Source organism: Grammomys surdaster, unplaced genomic scaffold (assembly GCF_004785775.1).
Source record: "Grammomys surdaster isolate TR1022 unplaced genomic scaffold, NIH_TR_1.0 61, whole genome shotgun sequence".
Taxonomy (NCBI): Eukaryota; Metazoa; Chordata; class Mammalia; order Rodentia; family Muridae; genus Grammomys; species Grammomys surdaster.
In genome coordinates, this window is record NW_021604563.1 from 1,961,779 (window position 1) to 1,978,370 (window position 16,592).

Below are 16,592 nucleotides of genomic sequence, written 5' to 3' on the forward strand. Positions count from 1 at the left end.
TCTTGTGGTGTCAATCTGCTTGCAAGATATGTTCTCTTATTTATCAGTGATTACCAAATTTACTAAAGTTCTACACAACCAATGATGTACAGTGAAAATGTCATTGACACAAAAATAGTACTAGAAGGTTTTCAATTACATTGTGTACCATCATTTTAAAAATCTATTTACTCATACAACACATGTAGAGAAGATGTATGAATAGGCTCTGTGGTTGAAAATAGCTGTTGAACTTACACATAATGCTATTTCTTTCAATGCACAAGCCATCCTATTTTCTGTTTAAATAAAAGTGAATAATTTTAGAGAGTAAAATGAAGTAGGAACTTTTCAGAAATTTTATAAATCATCTATAAGATATACTACAATGTGTTTAATTCAATTAATATGGTGACATTAGTTAAGTGGGGAAATGTGTTCATAATAAAATCCTTATTATTTTCAAGGAAAAACAAAATGTTATGGAGAGATATTACTGAGACCATAAGAAGTTTAAAGGAATGAGATATAGTGGCAACATGTGAATGATCCTGTACATGTACAATTTAAAAGATTACAGCAGGAAAAAAAGAAGCTAAATTATTTGGTGACAGTATTTTCCAAGATGAAAGTTAGAAGTACACATTCAGTGGAACTATTTTTTGTTTCTTTAGAAGAACAAGATTATGAAGTAATTTATGAATAGCCTAAGTATAGTAATAAAACTGATGATAATTGGCATTTGTTGAGGATATCTGGCATATCATTTTTGTTAATATTATTTTATAACATTTAACTCTGTACCTCAAGTTGGCCTTGCATTCATGGATGCTCTCCTTTCTCTGTATCTTTCATGCTAAGATTGCAGTTAAGAACCACAATATGCAGCTCAATACATTGCCTTATTTATTCTTTACACTTAGCTTGCAAAGAGATAATTCTTTGGCCTCATTCCAAAAGAAAGATAAATCTCATCACAGCTGGAATATATACTCAATGTTTCAGAGTTTATCTTCTCTGACATCAAAGCTTGAATCTGTTCTAATACAGCCTCCAACTTCCTTTGTCACAAAAGATGCTAGCATTGTGAGTTGTTCTTATTGTTTTTTATTTTAACAGCTTTAACTCTTTTCCAGCTGCAGATATCACCTAGCTAATTTTCAGAGCCATGTGAATGTGCTCAAAAATAAGTGATGTGACTGGTAACAGCTGAAAGAACTCATGTAAGAGAAAGCAAATATATATACACTATGGGTGGTCTGCAGCAAATATATATATTGCAGATCTGGAAAAATATTTCTTGTAACTTTCTATTACCACTGTTCCATTTTTGGTGCTTCTCCAAAACTTAAAAGTTTTGTAACATGCCACACAAAGAGTAAAAGAGTACCTCAATTCTAGGGAACTATGATCATGGTTTGCTGTCTGGAATACATGAGTTTGTACTGTTGATACTTTCCATTTGTAGCATATATATTTACAACTTGCTACAACTATCGTATGCATTAACTACCGACTTCTACTATACTGTAGTTGAAGTTTGCTGTATACATTTCCAAATTCACTGTGTATTTCAAATTTCCTGTTTTCCTGGAAGAAAGCCTATAATGGGATTTGGCTTACAGATGGAGGAATTGGCTCATGGAAAAGTTTGAAATCAGGGATCAATGAATTTTGATATGGATCACACTTCCTTTGAAGGTTCACTGCTGGAGTCCTCAGTCATGTTTGTTTTCTTATGGAAATGTGAGCTTCTAGTGCTAAGCAAAAAGCCATATTTCTCAAAATTCAAACATCTCTAATAGCAACATATTTATTTTTATTTTTGTAACAGAAACAGCAAGAGCACTTGGGCTTGTTGGCCAAAATATTTTCTGATTTTAATTTATTTTTTGATACAGTGAATGTTAAAAATTAACATAATCCATATCAAGAAATATGGCTGGACATGGAAGCTTAGCATCCAGAAGGATGGGACAAAAGAATTGCCATGCATATAAGGCCAGACTTGTCTATAACATGAGAAACTATCTTACAAAATCTGCACAATATTCACAGCAGTGTGTGCCCATTTGTGTGTGTGTGTGTGTGTGTGTGTGTGTGTGTGTGTGTGTATGTGTGTGTGTGCATTTGGAACTGAGGACAAAATTTATTTACTGATTTAATCTGTTCTATTTTAATTTTAAACCAATACAGTATTTGCTCTGGTTGATAGACACATATAATAACAAGAAGCATTTTTAATTGATAATGGGAAACATGTATGTATGCATATGATGATGTAAGCATTTTTCAAAGTTATGTAGAGGAAAAAATATGTATTATAGGAACAAATATATATTAGAGAAATATATATTTAAAAATATGCATTAGAGGAATGAATATATACTTAAATGGCATTTATTCAATTGACTTATAGGCTATGACACTGGTACTTTAACAATGTCTATCTCACAATAGAGTGGCAAAGAACTAGGTCTTACCAGTCCTAATGTGGATGCTGAAGATTCTGGGAGAGTCAATGATATTTATAGCTCACATTGGAAGTCTGAAATGGAGTCATAATATCAGTGAACGGATGCATCAGTCAGTGGCAGCAACAGAGTACAAGAACCCTCCAATGAGCTAGAGGGTAAACAGGTAAACGTTACTTCATTTTTCCATCATTTATCTGGGATGCCATTCAAATGTGTTAAGCATATCAAGGTGAGTCTTTACACTTTAAATAATCAAAGCATTCCTTTACAAGTGTTCTCAGTGTCTTACCTTTTAGTTTATTCCAGATCTCTTCAAGGTGACAATCAAAATAAAAATCACAGTTTATATATCTGCTTTTATATTATTAGATATTGTGTTTGTTTTAGTTTAGATACACAGATTTATATATCATCATAAACAATATTTCATTGAATATTATTTCATGTGTACCCTTTGCTGTTTTATTGAATTTTAATATCATGATATATTTTCCAAGATAAACAGCTAATGGCTCAATAAGTATAATTATTTTAATGACTATTTGAGCATATAATCAATTATATTAAGATGCTACATCAATTTATATTTCCATAAACAGGCTATGGAAATAATTTTGATTTTGTGTAACTTTAAGAAAAGATTATTAAGAAAACTAGATATATGTTGTATTTTACTTTTATTTTTCAATTTATTAAATTTTATCTGTAGCCATATTTTCTATAGTTTCAACACTGGTCAACACTATAAAAGAATTAATTTCTACTGGTATTTGCTTAAATATTTAATAATTGTTACCATAGTTGTTCAAAATATCCAGTGTATATCAATAAAATTTAATACTATAGGACTACAAGGCTATTGTTATCCTATTTCATTATTGTAGTTGTATCACATTTTGTTTTCTTTGGTTCTGAGGCAGGATCTCATTCTTACAACTAGTATATGACAGGCTAGTTTCAAACTCAATGTCAATTCTCTTGCTTCTGCCTTCCAATATTACAGATATGACCCACCATGCCTAGCTCTGTCATATTAGTTTATGATGTATCATGTTTTATTCTTGTAACTATTTATAATAATATTACCATTTTATCTTCAGCTTATCTTCAATACATGATTACTATAGACCTATATTTGAGCTTATACATTTATTGAAGGAGAACTTTATAAAAAGTATGTATTGTAATATGTCACATCTTACAGAAATTTGTGAAAATTAATTGGTTCAGGTATAATTGTCCTTTATCCTGTGCACTATTGTATCACTGGGAATTTCTACGATTTCCACTGATGCCAGATAAGGCCATCCTCTGCTATATATGTAGCTGGAGCCATGGGTCCTCCCATGTGTGTTCATTGATTTGTGGCTTAATCCTTGGTAGCTCTAGGGGCTCTGGTTGGTTGCTATTCTTGTTCTGTAATGGGAGGAGAGGCCTTTGGTCATGTGGAGGCTCAATGTCTCAGTGTATGGGAATGCTAGGGCAGTGAGGCTGGAGTGGGTTGCTGGGTGGGGAAGTGCCCTCATTGAAGCAGGGAATGGATAGAGGTTTGCATAGTGTAAACCTGGAATGGGAATAACATTTAAAATGTAAATAAATAAAATAATCAATAAAAAAGAACAGTTCTCCACATCTTATGGAAAAGAAAACAAACAGTATAAGAAAAACATTCTTGTACAATAAAAGAATATATGGAGATAACATTATCCTTGATTTCAAGCTGTAGTACAGAGCAATAGTTATAAAAACTGTATGGCATTAGTATAAAAGCAAATGGGTTTTTAGGTTTAGTTTTTTTTTTTTTCAAAAAGTACTTTACTTAGGGTTCTTAAATACTTTAAACTCCCTTCTAACCCAGTGACCAGAGGTAGGGTGAAAAGGTTAATAGAAAAAAATGTGCTGTGTACCTGTTTAGAAATAATTCCTTAGGGAGATTCTCCTTTTTATTGTCAGGATACTATCAGTCTAGTTCAATAGCAAACACAAAAGATAAATCAGCAGCGGCAGCATCATCCAGCAGAAACAGGAAGGCTCCACTGATTTAGCATGAGTGATCAGAAGCAAGCAGACATAGCAGAAATACCATGAGAAGTTCTTTGGTGCATTTTCTCTAAGAAGTGAAGGCCAACAAAGACCAGCAAACCAGTGAAGACTAGCAAAGCCTTGCACAGCATAGCAATGTAACAGTGTTCTTTCCTTGTTTGTGGGCTTCCATTTATATTCTTTCTAATCATCTGGTGTCTTGCTGAAAATGTTTCTGCAAAATATCACATGCCCTCTCACAAGACAGCATCCAGAAAAACATCACCTAAAGCACTGACTTGTTCAAAGAAACAAAAATTTCCACTTCATAGGTTGATTAATGGAATAGAATTGAAGTCACAGAAATAAACACCTAAGGATCAATGATTTTTCACGAAGAAGCCAAATACAATGGAGAAAAGAAAGAATCTTCAACAAATGGTGCTAGTCTAACTGGATGTGAGCATGTAAAAGAATGCAAAGATGTCCATTTTTATCATCACCCTGCACACAAGTCAAGTCCAAGTGGATCACAGACTTCAACATAAAATCAGATACACTAAATGTAATACAAGTGGAAGTGGGGAATAGCCTTGCATGCATTGGTACAGGAGACTGCTTCATAAACAGAACAACAATAGCTCTGGCACTAAGGTCAACAGTAAATGGGACCTCATGAATCTGTAAAGCTTCTGAAAGGAAAAAGACAAGTCGATAGTACAGAATGGCAGCCTAAAGAATGTAAAATGATCTTCACCAACCCTACATCCTACAGAGCACTGATATCCAAAATATATAAATAATTCAAGAAATTTAACACCAACCACCCAAATAATTTAAAAAATGTGGTACAGAGCTAAACAGAGAATCCTCAACAGAGGAATCTCTTATGGCCAAGAAACACTTAAAGTATTGGTCAACATCCTTAGTTATCATGGAAATGAAAATCAGAATGACTTTGAGATTCTACCTTACATATATAAGAATGGCTAAAATAAAAATAAATCAGGTGACAGCTCATGCTGCTAAGGATGTGAAGTGAAGCAATGACAATACTTCCTCATTACTGGTGGGAGTGAAAAGTTGTATTATCACTTTGGAAGTTAATCTTGCTGTTTCTCAGAAATTTTTGGATAGTTTTACCTGAAGATCCAGCTACACCACTCCTGAGCATATACTTAAAAGATGCTCCAAGTTATCCCAAGGACCCTGCCTCAATTATGTTCATAGGAGCCTTATTCATACTAGTTGTTCTGGAAACAACTCAGACGTCCTTCAACTAAAGAATGGATAAAGAAAATATGGTTCATTTACACAATGAAATACTACTCAGCTGTTAAAAGCAAGGATGTCATGAAATGATATATAGAATATATAGAAATATATAGAAATGATATGTAGAATTATAGAAAATATAATCCTGATTGAGGTAACACAGACACAGAAATGTGTATGGTAAGTAATCAATAATAAGTATATTAACCATAAAATACAGAGTAACCATGCTATAATCCACGGACCCAAAGAAGCTATGTAATAAAGGCAGGCCAAATGGAGGATGCTTGAATCTCAGAATAGGAAATGAAGTAGATATTGAAAGTGGATGGAGAGAGGGAACTGGTTGGGAGAGTGGTGGGGAAGGGAACTGATGTGGGGATCATGTATGGGGAGAGTGGGGTGAGAAGACTGGGAGTGTAAAGGGTAATTGTTGGATGGAGATATCTTTGGGTCAGGCCTAAAACCTGGGATTAGGGTCGCTCCTGGGAGGATATGGCAGTGACTATGATAGCTGAGACTTCTAACAGTAGGGAGTATGGAGCCTGAAGTGTACATCTCCTGTAGAGATGCAAGACTTCTAGTGGAGGGGGGTAGACACTAACCACCCAAAACACCTTCAGCCTGAAATTTGCCCAGCCTACAACACAAGCAGGGATAATGATGGAGCAGAGATTGAGAGGCTGGCCAACCCATGGCTGGCCCAACTTGAGACCCAGCTCATGGGAGAGACTCAACCTCTGACTCTATTTAATGATACTCTGCTGTGCTTGTAGACAGGAACCTAACCCAGCTATCTTCTGAGAGGCTTCATCCAGCAACTGGTGGAAAGAAATGCAGACACCCACAGCCAAACATTAGACAGACCTCCAAGAGTCTTGTAGAAGAATAAAGGGAAGGATTGAGAGAGCCAGAGGGGTCAAGGACACCACAAGAAGACCTACAGAGGCAGTTAACCTGGGCCCAAGGGAACCCACAGTGACTGTACCACTAACCAAACAAAGAGCATGCAGGGGCTCGACCTAGATGTCGTACATATAAGTAGCAGATGTGCAGCTTGGCCTTCATGTTCGTCCCCTAACAACTGAATCAAGTGCTGTCTCTGACTCTGTAGCCTGCCATTAAGTCCCTTTCCCCTAGTTGGGTTGCCTTGTCTAGCCTCAGTGTGAGAGGATGCCCTTAGTTCTGATGAGTCTTGATGTGCCAAGGCATGTTTGGTACCCACGACTGGGATAGCCTCTTTTTTTCTAGTGAGAGCAAAGGGGCATGGGAGTTTGGGACTTAGAAGAGAGAAGAAGGGCTATGACCAGGATGTAAAGTGAATATAAAAAACATTAATGAAAATAAAAGATACTAATACTTTTTACTCATAGTCCTATTTATTTATGAAATTTATTTCCTTTCTGACCTGTTTGAATGATAAATTTTGCTTTTTTGTTTCAGATATTTTAGTGAGAAGATAGAATGGCCAATTATTTATTTGTACTTTCAAGCCTCATAAAATTGGGAAAATTATCCTGCATCATTATTTGTCTCACTGTATGTTTGTAAAATACGGTGAGATCTATATTTTGAGTATATGTGTTGCATGTGTATATTTTTCATATAATATTTGAACTTTACTGTTGCTAAAAGTTTCTATCACAGCACCAAGTCTAAATTCAATTATGATTTTAACCAGTGGCCAGAATATGTTTCAAATAGATAATAATGCATAGTTTATTAAATTTTTGTTTCTGATACATACAATACCTAATCTAACCAATTAGTGAGGATAAAATATAAATTTTATCATGAGGATGAAATATAAATTTTACATCCCTTTTTAAGCATGTTCTGACCATGGGAAACCAAAAAGATTAAAACTATTTGGCATATGTGAAACATGATATAATGGACTAGCTATACATTTTTTATTTTACTATATTTCATAAGTTAATTTATATATCTTTAATCATTTCTGATGAATTAGTATAACTTCATAATTGCAAATAGAGAATATTTGCCACCTAGCATAAGTGTCTTCTGAGATGATTCATCTAACAACACATGGAGGCAGATGTCAAGACTCAAAGCCAAAACCTCAAGCAGAGAGTCAGAGAGTCTTGTGCAAGTGCGAGGGATATACTTGAGCAAGCTGGAGGTGTCAAGGACACAAGAAGGCCTACAGAGTGAACTAACCTGGGACCCTGGAGGCTCACAGACACTGGGCCACCAACCAGGGATCATAAAGGAGCTGGAGTTAGACTCCCTACACATTTTGTAGCAAATGGACAGCTTGGTCTTCATGTGTATTCCCTAACAATTGGAGTGGAGGCTGTCTTAATGCCTGTTCCCTGCCATTGAATCCTCTGCCCCTACCTGGACTGACAGGTTGGGCTACAGTTAGAGTTTGATGATACTGCTTTAACTATTTGTTTAAGGGTGGGGTGGTACCCTAGGTACCCTAGGTGGACTCCCCCTGCTCTGAGGAGAAGGGGAGAGGGCAATGGATGGGATTTGAATGGGTGAGGCTGGGAGGAGAGGAAGGCTTGGGACCATAATCAGAATGTAAAGTGAATAAAAAATAAATTATTGGAGAAAAAGAAAAATGTTTGCCAACATGAATTAGTATAATAAAATAATATTTTTCATCATCTCATATACAGTGTGCCATGAAGTGCTGCTAGTAACAAATGATGGAAATAATAAAACAAGAACAGTAGAATTTGAATGTTTACTGAATTTGAATGTTTACAATTTTGGTATCTATAGTATACCTCAATTCAATTAATAAATAAAGAAGGACTACATTACCAAAAAAGGACTGAGTATGACTTGGAGCCAGATTTCTTTCTCAGCTGCAGAATAGTAAATTATTTTTGATAATTTTGGTTACTAGTTTTATGTCAAAGTTCATAATCAAATGAAATTTTATGTTAAACTGTGATTATAGAAGTTTATTTGCCATGTAAATTTGTTCTAATTTTTGTTGAAAAGACATGTTACATTATACCAGTTGATTTTGTCATCCTGACACATATCTAGAATTGTCTGAGAAGAAGAAGCCTCAAAAAACAAAAAGGAAGCCTCCATAAGATTGGCTTGTATGAAAGTCTTGGCATATTATATAGATTTATGATTGCTATGGGAGGCCTAAGATCACTGTGGGCAGTGCCACTTCTGGGAAAGTGATCCTGTGTTGCATAGGAAAGTAGGCAGTGTAAACCATGAGAAGCAAGAGAGTAAGCAGCATTCCTCTGTGGCTTCTGCCTCAGTTCCTAGCTCTAGTTTCCTCCCTTGACTTTCATGATTAAACTGTTTTTGATCATGATATTATATCACTGCAACAGCAACCATATCTAAGACAGAAATTGATACCAGGTTCACGGGATATTTCTGTGGTAGACCTGATCGTCTTTTGGGGAGAATTGTGGAAGCATTAGGCTAGAAAAACCATAGCTCAGACTTTAAAGAACTGCTGAGGAAGCTTAGAAGAGAAGATGAGAGCAATACAGATGATGGAGGTATGACTCATGAAGTTTCAGAGGAAAGAAAAGAATCTACCTGGGCTGTATGCATGATATTTTGAGTTAAAAATCTGTGATTCAATTTTTGATAATTTTGGTTACTAGTTTTATGTCAAAGTTCATAATCAAATGAAATTTTATGTTAAACTGTGATTATAGAAGTTTATTTGCCATGTAAATTTGTTCTAATTTTTAGTTACTAGTCAGAATTAGGCTGACAAACCAACCACAGTTAACAAGAGACCAACATCACTTTAGTGAAACATTTTTTTTTTTTTTTGTGGAACAATTGATGCTGGTTAGCTGGAGTTGAGAAATTAGCAGTGATTAAAAAGAGACCAACATCACTTAGGATCATAAATCTGGGAATATTTACTCATGTTCATGACACAGATTCTGTGGTGGAGAAGGCACAGAGGCTGCATATCATGCCAGTAGCTAAACTCATTAGTGTAAGATTCACTCACATGATGACGGTTTTGAAGACATGAAGGAGTCATGGAAAGCAACTGAGACTTGGTATTTTAAAAGTTCAGAGAACGTGATTGGTAGAAGTGAAGGGTCAACTAAGACAAGTATTATCAAATAAGAAAGTAAATAGATCATAATTGTTTGATCGACTTGGTAGTATATCCACATTATTTTAAACTAAGTGCTCTTTCCTCCCAGAGACTCTAAAGATACAGAGACTGAATATATCATTAATTATGATAAAGTGGGTAATTTTCCTGGGCTAAATGAAATAACAAATTAAGTTCAAAGGAAAGCAAGCCCTTTCTGTCAGTGAAGTATGGGCCAACTTATATGAAGTTTGCAATCTGGTTTTTAAGCATTAGGGAAATTTCCACAAAAATTTGAGATCTGTAGAAAACAACTTTAAAGCATAGAGACTAAGCATTTTTCTCCAGACATAAATGGGGCATCTCTCTCACACACCCACCTTCAAGAGTTCATGGATCATGATATGAGATGGAGTTAAGAGAGTGTAACAGCCAGAAATGGTGGGTGACTAAAAAGAGACAGTGTCTTCCAGATACAGTGTGGCAGTTGCATAACAATGACCTGTTCAAGCTCAAAGCAGACAAAAATCTCAGTAGGAATGATGCATTAGACATGAAGTTCCATTTTTATCTGAGGAGACATTGCTAATTGATAGCTTCTCAGAGAGATAGTGTGAGTCAGTTTTGTTTAACAGTGTGTCTCCTTGGAAGGTCACACATCTGAGAATATATGGGCAATAAAAAAATGGGACTTGATGGGTTTCCAAACAAGGAAGAAACAAAACTTTATGGGGAGAGAGAAGTATGTTAGGTGAATATGGGTAAAACACATTGGATGGATTTCTCAAGGAATTAATTTCAATAAAGAAAAAACAATAAGAAATTAATGCAAAACTACCTCCATTGCAACTTCTTATATGTGCAAAAAACCTCAGTAAAATAGCATTCAAGAACAAAATGGGATTTAAGCCCATATAGAAATTTGAGTAGAACGAGAAATTCATCAAACTGCTTGAAATACTATTTAGCAGACCAAAGGAAGCTGATACATAAAGTAAAAATTAATGGAGAACATAGAAACAAGTCACAGATAAATTTGTGACCATATAACCTCATAATGCCCAGGAACTAGAACCAAACACCTAAATATGGAAAGAGAGCTGGCTGTAAACCTTGTTGCCTTCTGTGCTCTATATATGTCTGAAGCAATCATTTTCTTGACCCAGTATGAACACTGTAGTTTTTTCTTCCAAGAAGCAAACCAGAAAAAATTAAAAGTAGAAGATTTCTAATCCATAAGAATTCAAAATTATTGTTTTCAAAAGGACTAAGTCAGAGTTATGAGCATGACATATTTTCTTCATTGAAATGCCAGAATCCAGGCAAATAAACTTAGACATCATAGGCAAGGCATTCAATGATTGTTTTAGAAAAACTTAGTAATCTCAGAGAAGAACATTACAAAACTGATATTTAGTAATTCTTCAAAATATAGACCAAACTGATATATAGAGGTCATTTATTTTTTTGTCTTTATATTTTTGTTTTAGCTTTTATTTGTTAAGTTTGAAATTTTGTATATGATTTTATTATATTTGCCATTTTCCATTTCCAGTTTTTCTAAGTTCCACATTCCTTTCCTTGCCCATCCAATTTTCTACCCTTTAAAAGTACCTAATTCAGGGGATGGAAAGATGGTTGAGAGCATGGACTGCTCTCCCAGAGGTCCGAAGATCAATTCCCAGCAACCACATAGTGGCTCAAAACCATCTGTAATGGATCCAATGACCAATTCTGGTGTGTCTGAATATAGTGACAGTGTACTCACATACATAAAATAAATATTTGTTTTAAAAAGGACTCAATTCAAGAACAATTTTTGCTGACTAAACATTCCTACATGTTATCTCCAACTTGAGCAGGGTCAACTTATCCGAAATCATCTCTACTTGTAGAGAAAAGTTTCTGTCCTTCCACTAGTAGCTTACAACTATCATTTTGGTAAATGTCTAGCAGGAGATTCTGTGCCTTACTCCCCTCAAAATGCTACAATTTTGTCTATCTTTAGATTGAAGATTTTGTCTGTCACAATCTCTATGAGTTCATATGTGCTGCTTGCTATACTGTTATATCCAGATGTCTTTTGTAGTCATCCACTGCCTTTGAAATATATTCAACCTTCACCATTTCCTGAAATGTTTCATGTTTCTCTCTCTCTCTGTCTCTCTCTCTCTCTCTCTCTCTCTCTCTCTGTGTGTGTGTGTGTGTGTGTGTGTTTGTGTGTGTGTGTGATGTATGTTTCCTTAAGGTTGAGCAGTTATGTTCACTTAGCAGCATAATATTAATAGGTCCTCCCCTAGGGTCTATTGTCCTATGAAGTCAAAAGTTTTTGACTCAATAATAATACAAATAGAGGCTTCATCTTTTTGAGTAAGATGTAAATCTAATGAAAATGTGTTTGTTTACTTCCATGATTTCATTCCACTATTACACCAGTGAACATTTCTTTCTAGACAGTCATTATTTTCATTTACAGAGTGCATAGCTGGAAATGATTATTAGTTTTTTGATAACTTGCATAATAACTTACAACACTATGAACCTGAGCCAAGAGGGATAACGCATCCTGGTCTGTACTAGTTTGATTTCAACACGTTAAATGACTCAAGCAATAGTTTCTTAGTTGTGTGTGTATATGTGTTTGTGTTTGTGTGTGTGTATAGAGAAGAGAGGGATTTCAAGACCTCCTTGGCTGACTCCAGCAAAAAAGTAACCAGGTCCTGGCACTGAGAGAATATTTTGTTATCCTGTATTTTCTATAGGTGAGTTGTTTTCCCATTATATCATAATTCCATTTTTAAATTTTTAATGTACATGTAATCAAGAGATAGTTGATATTCCTAGTAGGATGTTTAAAAAGACAGAAATTAAATATTATAATTGTGCAATAGACTCAGTGAGCTACCACTTGGAATTTGAGCAGGAATAATGAAGAGTTCTTCAAAAGCTTCCTACAACAAAAGTAATTAAATTTATGGACCGATGAACTAACTTAAAGAATTGAGATGAGATTTACATCTCTAGTGAGGAGTTTGGAGATAAGTGAAAAGTTTGTATAAAAATCTTTGCAAGAAATAAATGTAAGAATTCACTCCAGGGATAAGAAAGGGAATGTAATATCCTTTAGAAATTTAGTTGTTTATCATAGCATAAACAAAGATCATTGATTTTGCTAAGAAATCTATAGGGATAATTGAGAAACATAGCAGTGCAGGTAAATATGTACATATATGTACCAGCACACACATGCAATTTCATGCAAATGTTGGTGGACATAAAATATGTAAATTGTTATTTTCTATAATGGAAGGTTAATTTAAAGACTTTAAAATGAAAATCATATAGGCATTTATTTGGATTTATTATTTGGAAACAAAAAGTATGTATAAAGAAAATAACAGAAAAGTGAGGCAATGTTTCCCTCTGGAAGCAGAGCATTGGAGGTAGATGGAGTTGGGGGTGATTTAATGGGTACTAATTTGGGAAAGACATTTGGTTTTCATATTTGTGTGTTGATAGTTCTGATAAAATCTTACCAAGTAATGGGCAAAATACATATAGGGTGATGTCCCTGTCAATCATTTGTGCTGACCTGACATTACATATGGTTCTCTTTAGCGTGTATTCAGTAATCAGCCTAATCTAGAACGTAGCTGTCAATGTCCTAAGTGCTTGCGCATGAACAAAGCAATAAAAATTAAATTTCTATAGATTTAATTCATGGATCATCACCCAAGCTCCTATATTGTTCTTCTGTTTAACCAATTGTGTTGGAATTAGATGGATCTAAAAAAATTAAATATAAAAGGTAAGATATAAGTTAAGAGGTAAAGATATAAAGAACAAAAGGTAGCCTCTTAAAAGCCTTATAGACATTTAAATGAAATAAATGACTTGAAGTAGAAATGGAATTTTGGTACTACTTTAGATTTGAGAAAGCACAAATTTATGGCAACTTCTATGAAATCTCAAGGGAACTTGAATATAAAACATGATTTGGAAAAGATTGAAGAAGATTTGAATTTTTTTATTTTAATCTACTTTATAATGCTACAGTTAGCCTAAGGATGTATATATGAAGGAGATAGAGTTAATAGAATGGAAATCAGCCTTATAATGTCAGTCTCCCAAAAGATTACTAAGATTTTTAATCTTACAGATCTTTTGCTTACATAGTATGGTTCCCCATTTGTGTTTATGGATTTTCTGTGAATGTACAGGTGTGTGTCTCAGCATTTGTATGTGTTCTTATTGTTTTTTCTCTAGACTTCCCAAGGACACTATTTTTAAAACTTTCTGGGTTTTGCTTTTGGTAGACCTTTTTTCTTTTTGGTTGGTGTGTTCTGTATCTGTCTTATAATATTTTTTCACCACCACCACCATCGCCATTATTATTTTTAGATGTTTCATTATTTTCTTACACAATATATCTTTATTAAAGTTTATTCTCTCCTTACTTTGTCCATTTCTTTCTACCTCCTCTCCTATCCATATCCACTCCCATTTTGTCTATCACTAGAAAGTAAACAGACTTCCAAGGGATAATTATAAATCATGACAAAATAAAATATAGTAAGATAAAACATAAACTATAGTATTAGAGTTGGGAAAAACAAACCAAAAGAAAAGAACAAAAAGAAAGCACAAGAATCAGAGAGATACTTCTTCACACACTCAGTAATCTCATAAAATGACTAAATTGGAAACCATAATATATACACAAAAGACTTTGGGCAGACCCATGCAGACCCTGTGCATGCCACTTAAGTCTCTTTGAGTTTATATGGGCTTTGATTGTGTTGATTAAGAGGGATCATTTCTCCTTGTGTCTGCTAACTCTTTTTGACTTATTCGGCCTCCTTCACATCCTGGGAGTTCTCTGAGGCCTGTGGGGAGGGATTTGATGGAGACATCCCATTTAAGGCTGAGTATTCCAAAGTCTTTCACTCTCAGCATAATATCTGGCTTTGGGTTTATTTTTTCATATCTGCTGTAGGAGGAAACTTCTCTGTACAAAACACTGATCCAAGAGTATAGCAGAACATCGTTAAGAATATTTGTATTGCTAGTTTTTAGTCCAGTAGGATTTGATTTTACTCCAGGTCTCTGGGCTAGTTTCTTGTTCTTGATCACTAAAGTGTTATATGGAAACCTAATACAGTGGACAATAACTAAAATATAAACATGTGCGAAGGCAATGCAAGAGAAATATCCGAATAATGGAGGAGACATTGTCCTAAATTATCATCTCTTTCCAACAAATGAAGCTTTTGTGTAATGTTACTGGTAATTGAGCTGTTGGTCAAAAGGTTCCAGGAGAATCCCCAAGCAATACAGGCTATTAGCAAGACTATAGGTTGCTCTCCACAAAGTGACAGAATGGCTCCATTGCTGAGGACAACACCTGATCCAGCCCACGCTACCTCTACCCTACCTTTGGGCACCAGGTCACCTGGCCCGTGCAGGTCAGTCAACAGGGTCTAGCAAGAGAGAGAGAGTGGGGAAAGGAGGGACAAAAGAAGAAGAATGGAAACAAGACAGAGGATCTGATCAAGTCCCATTTGTTGAAAGGAAATCCTGGGTATATATAAGCACAAGCACCAGAATGCAGCTGAAGGCACTTTACCACATGTACCCTGCAGCTGTGGACACTAAAAAAGAAAACAAGATATGTCTGAGAAAAACATATGTTTATCAGAGTGTACCCAGCTATTGTAGGCTGTTGAAAACAAGTCTCTTGTCAGGGTATATGGCCTGAGATGGCTGAAAAGATGATTGCCACTTTCTGCTAGGAGTTGGCTCCCAACAAACACCTACAGAACTCACTGAATATGGAGATTTTGAGCTGGTGCCTTCAAAGTATATTTAATACTAAATTCTATCATCTTTGGTACAAGAAGGTACTTAGCACACTACCAAAATAGACATGTAAACATCAAGCAAGCCACAAACACTTTGATTGACAATGGTTTTCTGTCTTGCAAAATATGCTAGGACAACGGTGGTACAAATCTCTTGGAAAAAAACCAATGCTTATATGGTTCAAACTAAGCCCCACTCCATGAGATGGTACCCATACTCAGCACTGCTTGAGTTAATATCTTTTCTTTTGGATGTTTTATTTACATTTCATATATTATCCCCTTACCCCATCCTCCACCCACCCAGGAACCCCCATCCCCTCACCCTTCCTCCTGCTTCTCTGCAGATGTACCCCCCCTACCTACTCCCCCCACTCCCAACTCCCCACCCTCAAATTCCCAGCTTCTGGGGCGTCCACCTTCATGAGACCAAGGATATCTTCTCCCATCTATGCCCAGGAGGGCCCTCCACTCTTACATATACAGCTGAAGCCGTGGATCCCTCCCTAAGTGCTCCCAGGATCCTGGTTTAGACCCTGGGAGCTCTGGTTGGTTGGTATTGTTGCTCTCCTCATGGGGCCACAAACCCTTTCAACCCCAACTGTCTTCACTCTAACTCCTCCATTGGGAACCCCATGATCAGTTCAAGGGCTAGCTGTGAGCATCTGCCTCTGAATATGTAAGACTCTTGCAGACCTCTGAGGAGACATCTATATCAGGCTCTTATCAGCATGCACTTCCTGACTTCCACATCAGCATCTACCTTTGGTGACTGCACATGGGATGGATACTCAGGTGGAATGGTATTCAGACGGCCCCTCCTTCAGTTTCTGTCCCTCACTTTGTCTCCATATTTGCTCCCTTGAGTATTTTGTTGCTCCTTCTAAGAAAGACCAAAGCACCCCTACT